Consider the following 19,251-nt stretch of genomic DNA (forward strand, 5'->3'; position numbering starts at 1 on the left):
TTTTCAATCATTGTTTTGTCATTGATGTCAAACTTGCTATTTGTAGGAATGACAATTTCTTATAAGATCCAAGTACTATCACTTAGTTGATTGATGAAGAGGATTTGATCAACAAGATGTAACAATAGCACCTAAGGGAAAGGTTGAGCTATGATTTTGTAATGAAGTGCAAGGATCAACTAAGACAATGGTTAAATGATGTATTGATAACATACTCAAAGATATAGAGGCTGACCACACTTAGAAACATTGGAGGAATAAGTTGTAACAAGGTTAACTACAAAGCTTAAACTAAGTTCATTAGTTGGTGCTGACCAAGCTAGTTGAAGCCAAGAAAATTCTCAATTGGAGCCGAGCAAATCCAAAATCTAGTGTGTGCCAATTGAACTTCAGGTGTTGAGTGAAGTTCAACTGCCAAGCATCAAAATAACTTAGTTGGTGCCAAGTGAACTTGAAGTGTCGAGCATCAATAAAATTCAGTTGATGTTGAATAACATAGTATGTGCCAAGCACCTAAATTTAAATAGTATTGAGCTACTGCATTATTGGAATTGACAAAGATTCATTGAATCTGAGCCAACAAAATTATTACCTTGAATTTTGTGACCTAGTTTGAGGATAAGGATGATGAGCTAGTGACATAGAATTTTATGTAAACCATTTTTGAGTGAATTCAAGAGGATTCTTCATGATGTTTCTAGAAGAAACATAATATGGGTTGGATTCAATGAATCCTACCTAATCAATACAAAATAAAATTAAAGGAAGGAAGAATCTAGTGAGAAAAGTGTTAGGATTAAACCATAGATTTAAATAAAAGTTACATGCAACTATAACCAATAACAAAAAATAATATACCACACAGAAAAGAACACAAGGCACCAAGATTTAACATGGTTCACTCAATCCCTAGGTTACATCCACCAAACAAAAAGTATGATATTTTTATGATCTAGTGATTACAATCTGTAATCCCTTACAACTCAATGCCACCACAAGAACCAATTTCACATTACAACTTAATGAAAATACCTAACCCTAAGCAATTTTATACAAGTATTTTATCCCATTTTAGGGTTACAATAGGTCAGCCATATGTCGGCCATATGTTGGCTACAATGTCAGCCATGGCCCAAAAAAGTATGTACAATACTTTCCTAATCAGTCATTAAAAACTAACAATCTCCCACTTGGGGATTGATTAGGCTCCACACTAAAAAACAATCTCCCACTTAGAGACTGATCTTGTAGGAACACCGCTACCACATAGAGCTCCCATTGGATCGAACCACCCTAGACTTTACTATTATTTTATTCATATTTAGTCTAGAAGACCAACCAAAGCTGAAGAGGAGTTCAACTTCTCCTGTGTTACTACCTTTTTCAACATATCTATTGGATTGTCATTTGTATGTATCTTCTCCAGCTTTAACTATCCATCCTCCAAAATTGACTAAATGAAATGGTACTGCAATTGTATGTGTTTGGTCTTAAAATGTAGAGCTAAATTTTTTACAAGATAAATGGCACTTTGACTACCTGTAAACAAATAATTATCCTCTTGGGGGTGTCCCAATTCTTTCAAGAAGAACTAAGGCCATATCATTTTGTTGGTTGCCTCTGTAGCAGCTACATTCTCTACTTCTGTAGTGGATAAGGCATTAACCTTTTGTAACCTAGAAACCTAGCTCACAACTGCCCCACCAATAGTAAAGACATAACCTCTAGTACTCTGCTTGGTATCAATATCCCCTACCAAATCTGAGTCAACATATCCTTGTAAATCAGTAGTAGAGCCCCCAAAGTGTAGACACTTATTAGATATTCCTCTCAAATATCTGAGAATCCATTTGACTACATTCCAATGCTCAATTCTTAAATGACTTATATACCTACTAATGAATCCCACTGCATGTGCAATATCTAGCTTAGGACATACCATAGCATACATCAAGCTTCCTATAGCTAAAGCATAGGGTACCTTGCACATCTTATCCTCCTCTTCTTGTGTCTTAGGATACATCTCCCTAGTCAACTTCAAATAACTAGGTAAAGGTGTGCTGACAGCTTTAGCATTCTCCATAGAGAAATGTTGCAACACCTTCTCAACATAAACAACCTGAGATAGCATCAATGTCCTATTCTTCCTATCTTTACAAATTTTCATACCAAGAATTTGTTTTGCTGCCCCCAAATCCTTCATAGAAAATGCATGTGCTAATTGGATTTTTAGCCCCTTAATGTGATCCATGTTAGACCTAGCTACAAGCATATCATCAACATAAAATAATGTAGCTATCATCATCCAACCTCTTAAAATAAACATAATAATTTGAATGACACCTACTGTAACCATGCTCATGCATAAAGTTGTCAAATTTTAGATACCATTATCAAGGTGCTTGCTTCAAGCCATATAAACTTTTCTTCAATTTGCACACTAACTTCTCCTTACCCTTAACTTCAAAACCCTATGGCTGAGCCATATATATCTCTTCATCCAAATCACAATGAAGTAAGGTTTTTTTAACATCTAGCTACTCTAAATAAAAATCTTCAGTACCCACAAGACTTAAAACAGTATGGATAGAAGTCATTTTAAGAATAGGAGAAAATATCTCATCAAAATCAATTCCCTTTTTCTGTGCAAATCCTTTTACAACTAACCTGGTTTTAAATCTTTTCTTACCCCCTTCCTCTACTTTCAACTTATAGAGCCACTTATTTTATAAAGCTCTTTTACCTACAAGAAACTTACACAAATCTCATGTCTTATTCTTTAGCAAAGAGTCTATTTTGTCTATCATTGTAGACTCCCACTGAATCTTAGTATCTACCTGCACAACTTCATCATAAAATTTAGGTTCACCAACATCAGTAAGTAAAATAGAATACAAAAAGGGAGAGAATCTTTCTGGACGTCTAATGTGCCTGGTTGACTATCTAACATTCACTGGTGTGTGTGGTATTTGTTGTTGTAGTTGTTGCATATCATGAGGAATGGTTGGAACATCAACTTTTGAGTACATCATCTAGCACTACATAATCATCTCCTTTCTTCTCATGTTACTGCAATAGATCCTTTTACAACACTTTCTCATTGAATATGACATCCCTACTTCTTAAAATTTTATGATTTTAAAAATCCCAAAGCCAATAAAAAAATTTATTAATGCCATATCCAACAAATACACATTTATTTGACTTAGCTTCTAGCTTGGTTCTATTTTCAGAATCTATGTGAGCAAATGCTTCACAACTGAAGCTTGTGAGAAAAGAAAAACTCACCTTCTCACTAGTCCATGCTTCCTCTAGAATACCACAACTCAAAGGAGTAGAGAGGCCTCTATTAATCAAATATATAGCAGTATTGATAGCCTCCACCCACATGTGTAAGGGTAACCTAGCATGCAACCTCATGCTCCTTGCACACTCCATTATAGTCATGTTCATGCGTTCAACCACTCCATTTTCTTATGGATTCCTTGGAATAGTTTTCTATCTATGAATTACATTAGTGGAGAAATAATCTTCAAATTCATGACTGCAATACTCACCACCTTTATCAAATCTAAGACATTTTAATTTCTTACCAATCTCATTTTCAACCAAGCATTTCCATTTCTTAAAAGTTTGAAATACATCAAATTTTTGTCTAAGGAAATAAATCCATACTTTTCTAGTTGTATCGTCAATAAATGTAACCTAATAATGAAAGCCACCAAGGGAAGATACCTGAGCTAGTCCCCATACATCTGTATGCACAATCTCTAACTTCTCCTTTTTGTTTTCCTTCATAGTCTTTACAAAATTCACTCTCTTTTATTTTCCATACACACAACTTTCACAGAAATCCATATTAACACATTTTAGACTTGGTAAAACTTTCTTTTAATGAACTACTTTCATACCTTTCTCACTCATGTGTCCAAGTCTGTTGTGCCACAACACTATATCAAAATCTACAACAAATATTTGTTCTCCCTACTCAATTGTAGCAATTGTTCCTGAACATTCATTTTTCTCTAAAATAAGTAAAGTAGAAGGAACAATATGACCTATACAAAGATATAAGGTGCCTACTTTAACACCTTTTGCTACTACAAGGGAACCTTTTGAAACCTTCCAATTTTTATCATTAAAAGTAACTACACAACCTTCATCATCAAGTTGCCTTGCTGAAATTAAATTCCTACTCAACCTTAGAACATGTCATACCTCATGTAGTAACCAATGATTCCCATTCTGCAACTTAATATTAATTTTTCTCTTTCCAAAAATCTAATAGGGTTCATTATCCCCCAAATAAACAAGTCCAAAATCCCCTTGGACATCATCAATGAGATAACCTCTATGAGGTGTAGCATGAAATGAAGCACCAGAAGCTAAAACCCATGAATCATCAACACTTTCTAAAGATAGAAGAAAAGCATCCTCTTTAGATTTGACACTTACCACATTTCCTTCTTGTCTCCATCTAGTTTATCTCCTTCATTTTTCTTTTGATTCTAGCAATCTTTGTTTTTATGACCTAGTTTCCCACAGTACCAGCAATCATTTGGTCATCCCAATTGAGACTTCCTCCCCTTTGACTTTCTTCTTGATTTCAAAAAATTTCTAGAATTACATCCTCTCTCAATCATTTGCCCCTACATTGTGCATTCAAATCACTTCTTGATGTAGATCCACCAGAGGAATTCCTACAAGTTTCCTCACTCAAAACAACATTGATCACATCTTCATATTTTAGGGTACTAGATCCAAGAACATAATTACTCACCACAATTACCAAGCCATTCTAGCTTTCAAGCAAAGAACACAAAATCAAGAGATCCCTAATTTTTTCATCAAAATTGATACCCATAGAAAATAACTAACTAGTAATAGTAATAAACTCATTTAAATAATCTGCAATAGATCCACCTTCTACCATTTTTATATTAAATAAATGCTTCATGAGAAATACCTTGTTTGAAGTGGAGGGCTTTTCATACAGTGTTGCTAGGGTTTTCATCAACTCTTCTATTGTCTTCTCTTTTGTAATATTAAATGCCACTGGTGGTGCCAAGCATAATCAAATGCTTCCAAGTGCCTTTTCATCCAAAAGATCCCATTCATCATTTGACATAGATCCCTGATTCTTGGCTTTTCCTTCCAATGGCTTCCATAAATCCTTTTGATAAAGATAGTCTTCCATTTACATTTTCCATAACTGGAAGTTCTACCCATTAAACCTATCAACCCTCAGCTTACCCTTTTCTTCCATCACTCCCACTAAACTGTGAGACTCCAAACCAACTATGAGACTTTCCTACAAAGGATAACTAAAAAACAACCTCACTCTAATACCACTTGTTAGGATTAAACCATAGATAGAAATAAAAATTACATGCAAAGATAACCAATATCAGAAAATAATAGATCACACAGAAAAGAAAAAAAGGAACCAAGATTTAACGTGGTTCACCCAATCCCTTGGCTATGTCCACCAAACAACAAGTCTATTATTTTTATGATCCAATGATTACAATTTGTAATCTCTTACAAATCAATACCACCGCAAGAACCAATTTTGCATCATAATTTAATGAAAACACCTAACCCTAAGCCCTTTTATGCAAGTATTTTATGTCATTTTAGGGATACAACATGTCGGCTACAACGTCGACCACAAGCCAAATTTTTTTTGGGGGCACTGCCCTGAACCTCAAAGAATTTATGAAGTATGTACAATACTTTCCTAATTAGTCACCACAAACTAAAAAAAAAGAAACTCCAACACTTATATTTAAGGAGTCACAGACCAAGAAGCAGGAGCTATTGCAGTGCCAAATTACAAAGTGGTTGAAAGGGTTTCAAGGAGAAGACATCTAGGAGAAGGAAGAATAGAGCACAAAGACTCTACTTCGACAAGTGGTTAGAGAGAGATGATTGCACTAGCACATTGAGCATGGAGACTTGAGGAGATTAAGCTTGAAAGGAGGGAAAGCTATCAAAAGTTGCAAAGACTAAAAGCTAGGCAATGTTATGAGCTGAATGGTGATCTAAGATCTACAATCTAAGTTGTATTCTATAATCAAGTCTAAACCCCTTATTGTTACTCTCTAGCAATTGTATCAGTTAGGGTAGAAGGAAAATCCTATGGACTTAGGTTGGTTTAATAGACATTTTTAAATCCTTTAACAAGGTGGCATTCTAAGTGAATGTTCTAAAGCCCTCTAACTAGGTCCACTTCTAATAGGGTGGTTAAATCCTTTAACCAAGTCATATTTAATAGTGTGTTCTAAGCCTTTAATAGGACAAGCCTTTCACAGGGCATCACTTCAGAAGAGTGAGAATAGAGTAGCATGTTATTAGTAATTTTTTCCATATTGGTTTTTCATGTAAATAATTATGTTGTGTTGATATTTTATGTTCTATGCTTGCATGTTGATTTGCATTAACTTGGTAAATAGGAAAGTTAAAGCTTGGATGAATAAATAGTGTGATAGGCTCAAGTTACACTTAGTTAAAAGGTTTGAATTGCACATATGAACCTTGAATAACTAATTCACCCCCCACACCCCTCCCCCGTAGTTATTCTAAAACATTTCTAAAAATATATACCTCATTTATGAGGTTTGGAGGGCATTAACATATGGATTGGAAGAAGTTGCAAAGAAAGAAATTCAATTTTGAGTCATTTTTACTATTGTTTGCATGCTGCATGAAATGTATGGACTTTAAAACCAAATGTGAAAATTTTTTGAGATAGATATTTCAATCATCTTTCTTTTTCTTTTGGTCTCATTGTTCTATGTGTTTTCTAACTCAAGTTATTGGATTTTTAGTGAAACTAGGTTTCTAGGACAACATTTGGTGCACACATAAAAAATGGGCCTCTAAGTAAAATTTTCTTGGTTGAAATCTCATGCCCACTTGGGTAATGGTAGTTAGTAGGGTCCTTTTAAAGATCCCAAGGTTTCAAGGCTGGAGGATGTGTTTTGTGATTTTTCCAATCAAGCCCTAGGTCAAGGACCATGAAGGATTTGACCTCTAGTAGCATGTTGATTTGTGAATGGTAGGACTTTGGGAATTAGTGAAGGGATAAGCATTTCAAAATAAGTTATTTTAGTGTTGCCAAACCTTCTTGAGCATTGAGTTCATTTCCACAGCTCTGTTTCCTACTAGTTGCTTTGTAAACCAGTCATCTACTTGATTGGGACATGTTTGAGAACTGACAATCTCCATTTAAGCTGAGGTCACTATTTAAAGGTGGCAATGATGTTTTTGTTTTTATATGAATATAATTAATATATTTCAATGAGAACTTTGAAGGATCATGCTCAACTTGAGTATCCTAGCTTCCCAAGTCTTGTAACTACAAAGTTGCAGTGTTGCTCAAAAAGTTGCTTGAGCAACTTTTGCAAAAAAGTTGCAAATGGAAGTTTGGGAAGTTGTAACTATCCATTCTCAGGTATATGAGCATAGGAAATTTTTTTTTGAAGGTTGGAAGGTTTCGAGTCATATTTTCATTTTTAAGAGTCTCTTACAACTTTTGCAATTTTGCACAAAAAGTGCAACTAATGCAAGGTTCACTAGATTTCACTTCTAGGACTTGGAAAAGGTTCCAAAGTATTAAAAGAAAACTAAAAACACCTCATCCTAGGCTATCTTGACCAAAACCTCAAAGAAACTCAATTTGGCCTAACTTTTTCTCATGTCTTTCACAAAGTGGCCTACACATACATATCTTGCTCATATCACTCTCACCATTCTCATTGGATCAAACTATATATTCCATTAGCTCTAGGTGGCCAGGTAAACCCTTTCCCACACCTAATCTTATCCTGTTGAGCACTCAAACATTCTCAAGCACAAAGAACCAAAATGTCCTGAAGTGTCACTAAATTTCATAGGGGAACAATCTTTTATAGGGCATATCTAGGAGCTCGTGTGAGGTATGGATGCAATTCTAGGTGCTATATGACCATGTTGTAGATACCTACAATAACCTCTCTTAATTATTTTGAGATCTTACTCTATTTTGATTTTGCAATGCCATCTTAAGTGATGTTGAAACTCATAGTGTTGGTCAATACAAAGTTGCCAACTAAAAAATCTCCCTCACCATTCATTGTGGGATCAAATTTTCTATTCCGTTAGCTTTGGGTGGCTGAGTAAACCCTACATCCCAAGATCATCCCATCCCATTGATTTCTATAACATTCTTGGGCATGCCAAATTGAATCATCCCTAGTAGTCACTAAATGCCATATGGTAGCGATCTTTGACTATGGCAACTAGATATGTCATCTCATCCAATGATGGAGACTCGTGATAGAAGGTAAAGGGGTAATCATATACATCATTTTGAACATGTTATTTTTTTATGGTAATAAGGTAATCCTTGTTTGTAAGGTCAAGGAACTTGAGGTCACCTATAAAGCCAAATTGCCTTAGTCCTAATGATTTTCCTTTTTTTGTTGTTTTTGTTAATAAGTTGACTCAATAAGTGTTTTGAGAGTCATTACACCTTATATAGCTACATGTTATCACTGAATGGAGTTAGTGGAAGATGTTAATGATCTTCTTGGTTTTCTTATTAGTTATTTCATGGGTTTGAAACATAACCACTTCCCTTTGTGAAGAGTTGTCTGAAAATAAACAAATTACATGTTACTGCTAAGAAAATACAATCATAGGATGTTGGAAGGTTGTTTTCATTCATAGGATGTTGAAGAATCTCTTGGAAGGTGTTGAAGGAGCACCCTTTAAAGGCTCTCACCATATCATTTTTTGTGTGATGAACTTCTCTAAAGAAGTATATGAATACAATAAGGGCATTTAGCTTGTGCTTGTGTGTCTAGGCTAGGATAGGTCTTAAAATTTCCTCTTTGTTATTTGTTGAGAATGGTACCTTAACTTTGGGTTGGTATCCTTCTGAGCTCTTTTTTGGGAGAAGGTTTATTTAGGAGTTTTTATTGCATTTTAGGCATGGGTGTGCATTAAAACAACCTTTCAAGGTGGATTACTTGTTTAGAAGACCAAGGTGCATGAAAAATGCAACATTATGTAAATCTACCACCATATGAAAGGGATGTTATTATGAGTTTTGGAATTCTTAGGTGAAGCGAGATACTAAAATTTTCACTCCCAAGGATTTTTGGCATAGCATAGTCTTGAAATGTGAGTGAAAACAAGACTGCCTAAGCAATAAAAATTCCCCCAAAATTGCTTGCAATTTTTAAAAGTTGATGAGCAACTTTTTCCAATTGTTGCTAAAAGACCCACTTTGTAAAGAAGCTTTGAAAAATCCATAAAATATATCTCTAACCCAAGGAGCAAGCTATTTATGCTTGGAGGAATCCTAATCAAGGGTTGGCAACTCATTTCTTGTATGAATCCATACTATTGTATTGTATGCAGGAGACTATGACTATTTTAACATAGATTTTACTGGTTTTTAATATTGTTTGGAGCAAAATCACACATATATTATCATTTTGTTGCATTTTATAGTTGTATTATTATTATTTTTCCATTTTCCATGCATTAGTTATAGTTTGTGACCAAGTTTTGAAAGGTTTTGTAAATTTCTTCAAAGATACCTTTCTACTACCAGTTTTTGAGTTGTATGTCATGAAAGGGTTGTAAGTCTTATCTCCACCATGGAAATTCCATGGTATTCTAGATTTAAGAATATAGACCCTAATTTATTATATTATTCAAGAAAGGGTCCCAAAAGTGAGTGCAAAAAATTCTTTGACCAAGCCTTAGGCAAGCTGGGCAATGCCTGGCAAGGGATTGTCAATAAAGAAAGAGCTCTCGAGAGAAAAGTTGAAAGAATGAAAACTTTCCCTTATAAGAGATTAAAGAGGGGTATTAGGAGGTTATAACTTGTGGAGGAGGAGTCTTTATGAATTGTTGAAGGTGTCTTAAAAGTGGGGACAATAGGCAACCAAGAAAACCCTACCAAACCTTCAATTTTGCTATTTTTGTTGTACAACCTCTAGGCACCCTGAGACCCTAAAAATCCTTGAGCATGGGTCCTATGTATAAATTTTTCTTAAGGAAAGAGGTGTTGAAACTCTAAGATAAAGGATCTATTGGCCATAGAAATCTAGTGGAGGCCTAATTAGGAGCTCTCCTTGTAGCACTTTTGTGAAGAAATCTTGAAATTGGGTACAAAACCATTGTTGTGATCCATTAAACCATAGTAAAAGTGTTCCAATAATTCCTCAGGACAAATTTGAAACCTTGGTTGAAACTAGGGAGTGTTGTGGTACCCAAGTAGACCTATAAAACCTTTGGAGGCATAGTGTTCCTAGAAGAGTAAGAGAGTGATGCTACAAGTTTGGATCAATTAACCTGGTGAGGAGGTTGGGCAAGGTCAAGGGATGTTATAAGTAGTAAGAGATCCTATAGACCACATAGGTGTAAATAAAACACCAAGATCTACATATAGTATACAAGTTTTCATGGGGATGAGGGTACTTGAGGTACTTAGGGTACGGGTACAGGTATGGGTAGAACTATTTTTATAATAAGGGAGGGGAGTACTTGGGTATGTCAAACTATATTTTTAATTTTAATTTTATATTTATAGAAAACCTAAATTTATGAGTCATGAAAATGATTTTTCAAATCAAGAATAGTGATAAAGTTTGCAAATGTAATGTGTTGTTTTTAGTTTCAGATTTGTTATATGTTTGTAATAATAATTTGTGATAAATGTTTAGATGCATAACATAGAAGGAAAACTTTAAACATGAACAAGAAGATCATAAATCATATGAAAATGACATATTGTAGATGATAAATTTCTATCTTTAACACTAATAAAGTTTATTATTGATCAATATTGTATCAAAGTTTGAAACTGATTAGGTATTGAATTAAGCTTGATAAAAACATAACAGAGAGGGAAAACTTTAAACATGAACAAGATCATAAATCATATGATGATGACATATTGGAAATGATAAACTTATGCTTGAATACTGACAAAGTTTATTGTTAATCAATATTCTATCAAAGTTTTCAACTGATTAGGTATTGAATTAAGCTTGATCAACAACGAGCTGATAAAAAAACAAAAAAACAAAAATAAATAAAAAATCTCAATCAAGGTCTTTGATGCTCTCTGCCAAGTACCCAGTACTTGGGATATGTGTACCTAGTACTTGGGTACATGGGTATGAGTACCAAGGTGTGGGTACAAGTACCCATGCAACTTCATAATATATTATGATAACCAATAATGTCATACATGAATGAACATATAATATATTATGATAACCAATAATGTCATACATGAACAAACATATCATATAAAATGATAACCAATAATGTTATACATTAACAAACACATAATATATTATGATAACCAATTATGTTGTACATGAACAAACATATCATATATTAATCAATATTGTCATAGGTCTAATAATGTCATGCATCAAATATATGTCATACATCAAATATAAAATGTCATATATATATCAAATGTCCAATATGTCCACTGACATAAAATCCAACATATATGTCCATTGATTCCTATACATGTGTGTCTATCAACTATATATTCTCCTTCCCATGAGGGGAAGGAAAAAAAATCTCTAGAGGTCTTTGGTCATCGTGTGGAGGGAGATGATGGGGATGATGGGGTCTTCCTCACATGCTTGTGCATCCTCTCGTTTAGGATCTTCTCTAACTCAAGCTGATACAAAAAAAAGTAGATATTAATTAATAATTATTATACATTAAAATCAAATATGTGTACACACAAAATTAATTATTTTCTTACCACCATCAAATAGTCACTCTGCGAGTCCACCTCAAAGGCTCACAAATAATCGGGTGTAACAAGACCCTACAACAATTCAATCAATATAATCACTTATAAATAATATTAGAAATTTTGATACTAACTATTATAAACAACTAAAACAAAGAAAATTCTTTCGCACCTTGTCCAATGACTCTAAGCCAGCCATAGCTCCAGCCACTCCACAATTGATGGACTATCGAAGATGAGTCTCAGATGTCAAGAGCTGCATGTCATACAATACACATTACATCTAAAATAAAACATGAAACAAATCTAATGAAATGAATTAAATTAACATGAAAAAAATGTACCTCTACAAATCTTGTATCATGCCTAGGCTCGAAGTCCTTAGTGTATGTTGATGCTCCAATAGAGAAATGATGCACAAGCATAAATTTTTTTTTTCAATCCTTCATATCATTACTTAATAAATATATGTATTAATTTAAATTATTAAATTGATACATACCTCTAGACTCATTGACGAGATGAAAAATGGGGCTAGTAGATCTCTACTAGGGCTACCAATGCTCTGACCCTAAGTTTTGAACAAGGTCAATACATGCTAATTAATTAGTCATTCACTATACATATGATATGTGATCAAATTAATTTATTATAATTGTAATTTACATATGTTTCAATGCCAAATGTCTCATTTAAGAATTGATTAGTGACTAGCCCATCATCCATACTATCTCCAACATGACTGCCAAATGTGCATAAGGATCCGCATGATGTGAACATGTGACCACGATGCATAGAAGGCTCCTCCTTAACTAATGGACTTGAACAATGAATGGGGGTCTATGTCAAAGAATTAATAGTCCATAGAGTGTTGGCCTCTACATGCTCCTTCACAACTAAAGGAATAATCACATGCTCACCCTGTGGCTTGACAATAGGTGCCCTAACTATGTTAGGGTCATGATGTGCCCTTGACCTCTCAAATGATGACCCCCTACCTCTACCTTGAGACTCTAATATATCAAAATAATTGGGAATCTCCCTAAGGAAAAATTCACAATACAATTTCCTTAAGAAATACATTGAGATCTCATGATTATTGTAGGGAGGGGCATCAAAGCCCATCCACCATCTATCCCAAAATTTATTTATAATACCATCATGTATGCACCAATGGATGGGGAACCATTTACTTGTCTCTCTAACAATATTTTGTTTGCCAAGCTTTCTAAACAATTTACAAATGCTACCTTTTGGTATATCTTTTTTTTAAAAACATTTTGATATGACAATTTGTTTGCACAATATCTTTTTTTCTTCCCTCTTAACATGACAAATATTTAATTGACCACTAACAAAAGATACATGGGTCATAATGGACTCGAGGGAAGATGCCAATTATGCTGTCATTGGATTGGTTTGTCCACAAGCTTTCAACCTACCAATGAGTGCTTGTAATTTATTTTTCCCTCTTTCTATTTCATTTATTATGTTATCTTGTGTGCTAGAAGGAGGTTTTCCAATCGATGTAGGTTGTGGAATTTCTTATTCTTGTTGTTGAGGGTTTTGATTCTCATCTTGTGGAGGGTTTTCATTTGGATATCGTTGAGGGTTTTGGTTTTGATCTTGTTGGGGATTTTCTGATTCATTATTCACATTTCTTGATAAGAAACCAATTGCAATCTAAATAAATAAACAAATTTAAAGAAAAATTGGAAAAAACCTACAAAATAATGCGAAAACAAGGGTAAGAAACACATGGCATGATCTCAATCTCAAACTTCGACGATGAGGAGGCATTTTGAGGAGGCCAGTGGAAAATATATTCAATTTTGTCAACTTATGTACACATTGTGGTGATGAAATCCTTGCAAAATGGAGTGAAAATAAAATGGGTTGCAAGATTGTAGCCCATTTATAATTTTATTTTATTTTAGAAAATGCATACACACTATGGCTTGGGATACCCAAGGCATAGCATGTATGCACTATAGTGCATACACACTTTAGCATGTACATACTTTTTAAAACTAGAAAAAAAAGGGTGCCATATTTTTGGCACCATAACCTAATGCACTTACGCACAATAAAGGGAAGTTTCAATTTTTTTTCAAAATGACATAATAATGTAACCATGCCATAGAATAAAGAGGTAATATAAGTATTTCATAGATCAAGAGAAAACAATATGACTGTGTATAGATTGACAACTATAACATCCATGAGGTTTTAATTGTCACTGTGTATTTGAGCATACAATGTTTTATTTAGCCTATATAATATGAAAGAAGATTCCAAAACTAGAATGTGAGTAATGGAGGTCCTACATATCCCAATTTTTCACATCCTTATTTGTTTCCTTGAAAATTTCTTCCAAATGTTTTGATAAGATAATGACTATGATATGGAAAGACAACAATAAAGCCCATGTTGAGGGATGAATATAAGGAAGTATAAAAACTAATTAGTTAAAAACTTGAAATTTAATACCAAATAAATTGTATATAACACCTAGTTGTAGTTAAATTTATTCAAGAAAAACTCATTATCCTAACAATCTTAGCCACAACTAATTATGAAAACACTTCTTATGGTGACAAGATGAAGATACAGATATGTTATCAATATTTTGTATTCAAGTGGATTACATGATAGGAAAAACCTGTCCTTGAGGTGGTAAATCTATTAATGAAACCTTGGATGGAGCACCAATACATACACTTATGTAATTTTTTTACCCAACTTACTCCATGGAAAGTTTATCTATTTCCCCTTCAACCTACACAGCATCAAGCTTATTTACCAAATAGATCATCAACATGAATTTCAAAGAATCAAATTAAAACTGGATTAGTACAATTTTGATGTCTTGAGCTCCCTTTATATCATCTAGCCCATATGGAATAATTTCACCATTCTTTTCATGCACATAGAACAAAAAATGCAAGCTCCTACTTAAGAAACTCTATTGTGGCCATTCAGTAGCTCAATAATAAGCTTTCTATAGAGAAGAACCAATAAATATCAGAAAGTTGAATTGTAATCAAGAGGTTTCTTAGTACTGACATTCATAATCTACTTTGTTCATAATTAGAAGTGTATTAAAAGCTTAGAATTAACCTGATAGGAATTATTCTATAAATCTTGGTAACTAGAAATGAAAATCATTACATTCTTTCTATATGTAAATGCAATTACAGGTTGTAGAAAAAAAAAATGTAAGTTTCAACTATGGTAAACTAGAAATTAAACTATACAAATTCAACTAATATAGTTAATTCAGATTGAGAACCTTACTAGCACATGAAATATGCATAACACCATTCCTCCTGAGTTTTTCCAAAGAAAAATCCTACTCCATAAAGTATTCATAAAACTGCAACAAGAAATATAATTTTCATAAAAAGCATATATAAGACTATGAGCAATGCATGATGTGTAGTTACCATCATAAATACTACAAGAAATGAACAAAAATACCCAGAATTCCATTGATCCATAAATAATTATATTGGACAAATTACGTGGAAAAACCATACTAGAAGTACAAAATTTTTAACATTAAGAAAATAAACTATTGTACAATATTACAAGGAAACTATCCAAAAAGGATTTCTATGCTTCTTATAATATTAATTAGCAAAACTTCAACTTAAATTCAAAATACTTCATAGCATCAACACAGCTACAAGAAAAACTTAATATTCCATTTCAATATTAATTAGTCAACTTGAATGTCATGTTAAATAGTCATTGTTGCATATCAAGATAATAACTGCAAAGCTGTGTGAAAGGAATTATGTTGTACTCCCTTATAACCAATTTAAGATACTAAGAAACTGTCATCATCATTTTGATTTAAGATACTAAGAGACTATCATCTTCATTCTAGTTTAAGATACTATAAGACTAACATCTTCATTCTATTGAAATCCTACTTTAGCAATTTTCCTTCACAAATATAAGATACAAAGATACTAATTTAACAGCTGTAACATACAAAGAAACCAATTTAAGATACAAAGAAACCAATTTAACATACTAAGAGACTGTCATCTTCATTCTATTAAAATACTGGAATTTTGGATCCTGGCTTTGATCAAAGATCAATCATCATGTTTTACCAATTTCTGTATTAAAATTATAAGATATATTTCTCTTTCGCATTTCCATTCCACATTACCAATTTATAATATACAAAGACTATCATTTTCATTATATTGAAATTCTATTTTGAAAAAGTTCCAAAAGTGTTTAGGAAGGTCAATCTTCATACATTACTATTGTTGCTTCACATTCCATGACCCATTTTTCCTAGAAATGGGGACCCCCTACATTATTTTTTGGCTTTTTGGAAACCTAGTCTAGGGTCTAAGTCTTTTTCAGGGTTTCTTTTAGTGTTTCTGGTTGAATCTGGGTCCTAGTTTGAAAACCTAGAGCTCATATTTCATCATTAGAGGGAAAAAATAATTGTTTCAAAGAAAAAATGCACACTAGTGCACCTCCCTAGGTTTCCTAGTGCACCAAAGCATTAAAAAAAAGCATCACCCATGGTGACACACAATAGTGGAACTATGCAGCACCAAGGGTGCACTTGGTCCCTTGGTCTATATAAGTTGGGGACCGTAGCCTCCCTCCTCGCTTATTTTCTTTTTGTTATTCAAGCACCATCACCTTGAACCCCTACACCAATTGAGGTGTAGATATTCTTTGCCCTCCCATCTACACAAAACACAAAACAAAGTTAAAACACACAAAAATAAGGTGCACAACAATGCACCTATCTAGTTGTGCTATTGCGCAACTTATTTTTCTTCAAAAGTCTTAAAAACATAAAAAAGCCTTAGAATAAAAAGAATGAACACCAAATTAAGGTGTACAATAGTGCACCTAATTAGGTGTGCTACTGTGTACCTTAATACGTAATTCCATTCTATGCCTAAGTAAGAATAGGGTGTGTAGTAGCACACCCCATGAGGTGCGTTGTTGTGCACCCTTTGTTTTGAAAACTTTACAAGGGTAAATGCACTCTAGGCACACCTTATAGGTGCACCAGGTGCACATTTTTTTGCATTAAGGGTCATAAAATTTGGTTTTCTAGTGTTTTACAAACAATTAGGCTTTTTGGTTCCCTTCGAGTCAGTGTTACAGATTGAATTAATCATTATTTCTTTGACTTAGAGCTAATATGAACTTCCTTTGTGTAGATTCAATGGCATATTCATCATCCTCCCTTGTACTAAAGATGGTCCCAAAGCCTATTGTATTCAAGTTTTAGGGTGTTCTAACAAAGTCACATTTTTAGGAGGATCATTTAGAGATCCGAGATACCAAACTAGGTCACACAGATTTGGGTGCATTATTGACATTGTGCAACCAACCAATAGAAAGATCTCCAATGATATCAACATTGATTCAATCAGGACTTGTTAGTGTAGCATCACACCCAGTGTTAGTGCAATCTTTTGAACTGATCATGACATTAGCAAAGAACTATGTTCCTAAAGAAAGGATAGTGAAGAGCATAACTAGAAAGATCATATTGGATCTTTGACCCAAGAACATTGAGAAGTTGTTCCAGCTCCTGAGGGTGGATCAATTCATCAGATTAAATTTTCACCAAGTAGAGAGATGGTATAGGGAACATATCGATGAAGCTTCTAAAATCATACAGTCATCATACCTCATTGAAAAGACTTCTTTACCTGATGGAAAGAAGGAAAGGTGGATATGATGAGGGGATATATGAAGGAAGATATTGGATATTTAATCATACTCTTGAGAAGAGTTATGGGTTTTTCTTCTTTTGGACACTTGAATATTTGGATGGTGCATTTTATTGAGACTATCAAGATAGCAAAGATGCCAATTGATTTGGCCTCCATTCTTAGCAAGAACTTGGGTGAGAAACTAATGGTGGTGAAGAATAATAGAAGGTTTTATATGACATCGTATTTAGTATACTTTTTAGCTATAATGGTGATAAATTATATAGCCTTTATAAGAAGGGTAGCATGCAAGATGCAAATGCATGGCCCTGTATTATATACCCTTACCTGGTGAAGAAGAATCTCCTAGAGAAAATAAAGGAATATAGGATCATAAATGATGCTTTTATATTTACCATAATCTAGTTCATAGAGGGGGATTATGCAAAAAAGGATGTTAGTAGAGGTAGCTACAAAGATATTAGAAGTCGAAGCCTATTACATCTAGTACCAGACATTCACATATTCAAAGGTAGTGGGTACAATGATAAATCCAAATAAGCTCCCAAGATATCCAAGCAACAAGATTATACTATTGGAGATCACTTGACAACTCTTGTCCAGATATAATAGAGTTAGGAAACAACATAAAATAACATGGGTGTGTCCTATTGTGATAGGACCATTCAGTGTGGATCAGAGATAAGACATTCCATCTTTTGAGTGTGAATGGGATCAATATCCCTTGGATGAAATAATTCCCCTTGGCCTTATTTTGATAACATCAGGAGAGTGCAATACTTGGTAGGTAAAACATTTTAGCATGAAGATGCCATTGAAGATCACTAGATGAATGCAACAAATGACTATGATGTCTGCATAAGATATTATTGTAGGATAACTTTGTATCTAGCAAAGAGTGCTTTGAAGATAAATATTCCATTGAAGATCATGCAAAAAGATACAGAGGATCTTCTCAATCCATTGTTCAATAGGAATATGATTGGTGACTGACCTATCATGAATGCCAAGATTAACTAAGAAGAAAACTTAGACATTAATCATAGGGCTAGGCATGTCATCAAATTGTCAAATGATTGGATTAAAAGTCCTTTTACATTGGATCTAGTTACTTAGGAAATAGTTTTTCATGCTTAAGCCTTCCTAGCAAAAGGTCATGGAGAAAAGGTCAAAGTGCCTACATTTATAGCCTAGTCACCAGTAAGACCAGAAATGGTGCACCAACTTGATAGACTAGTTGGGTATTATCAAGCTCAAAAAGGTAAATGCAAAGATAAGAGAAAGAGGAATTCTCCTCAACAAGTTGAGCTAGAAGAGAGATCAATTCAAGAACCTCCATAGATAGAAGAAGAAAATGTACAAGGGTTAGAAAATGTTGAAGCTAAAAGGATGCAAGACAATCCTCAATTGCCACCAGTTGAACAAGGACATTGAGGAGATGAAGTGGAAGTCCAAAAAATACCTTAATAATAGGCACAAGCCCCTCCCTCCACTGCAAAGAATACCAAATTCAAGACTTTAGTAAAGAGGACACAAAAATTCATTAGGAAAGTGATTCCTTTCCCATCAATCCCAAAACCTATTGTGAAAGAAGTAGAAGAAGAGGGTGATAAGGACAATGAGGATAACCTTCCTTTGTGTTGAAGGACTTGGCTTGTTGAAGCCATTGAGGAGGAAGGAAGAAGAAGCTCTATAAGTACACTATAACCCATTCTTGAGTAGGCTATTCAATCTACAACCTCC

This window comes from Cupressus sempervirens, chromosome 4 (assembly GCF_028749045.1).
Source record: "Cupressus sempervirens isolate cs-2001-9-10 chromosome 4, ASM2874904v1, whole genome shotgun sequence".
Classification (NCBI taxonomy): Eukaryota; Viridiplantae; Streptophyta; class Pinopsida; order Cupressales; family Cupressaceae; genus Cupressus; species Cupressus sempervirens.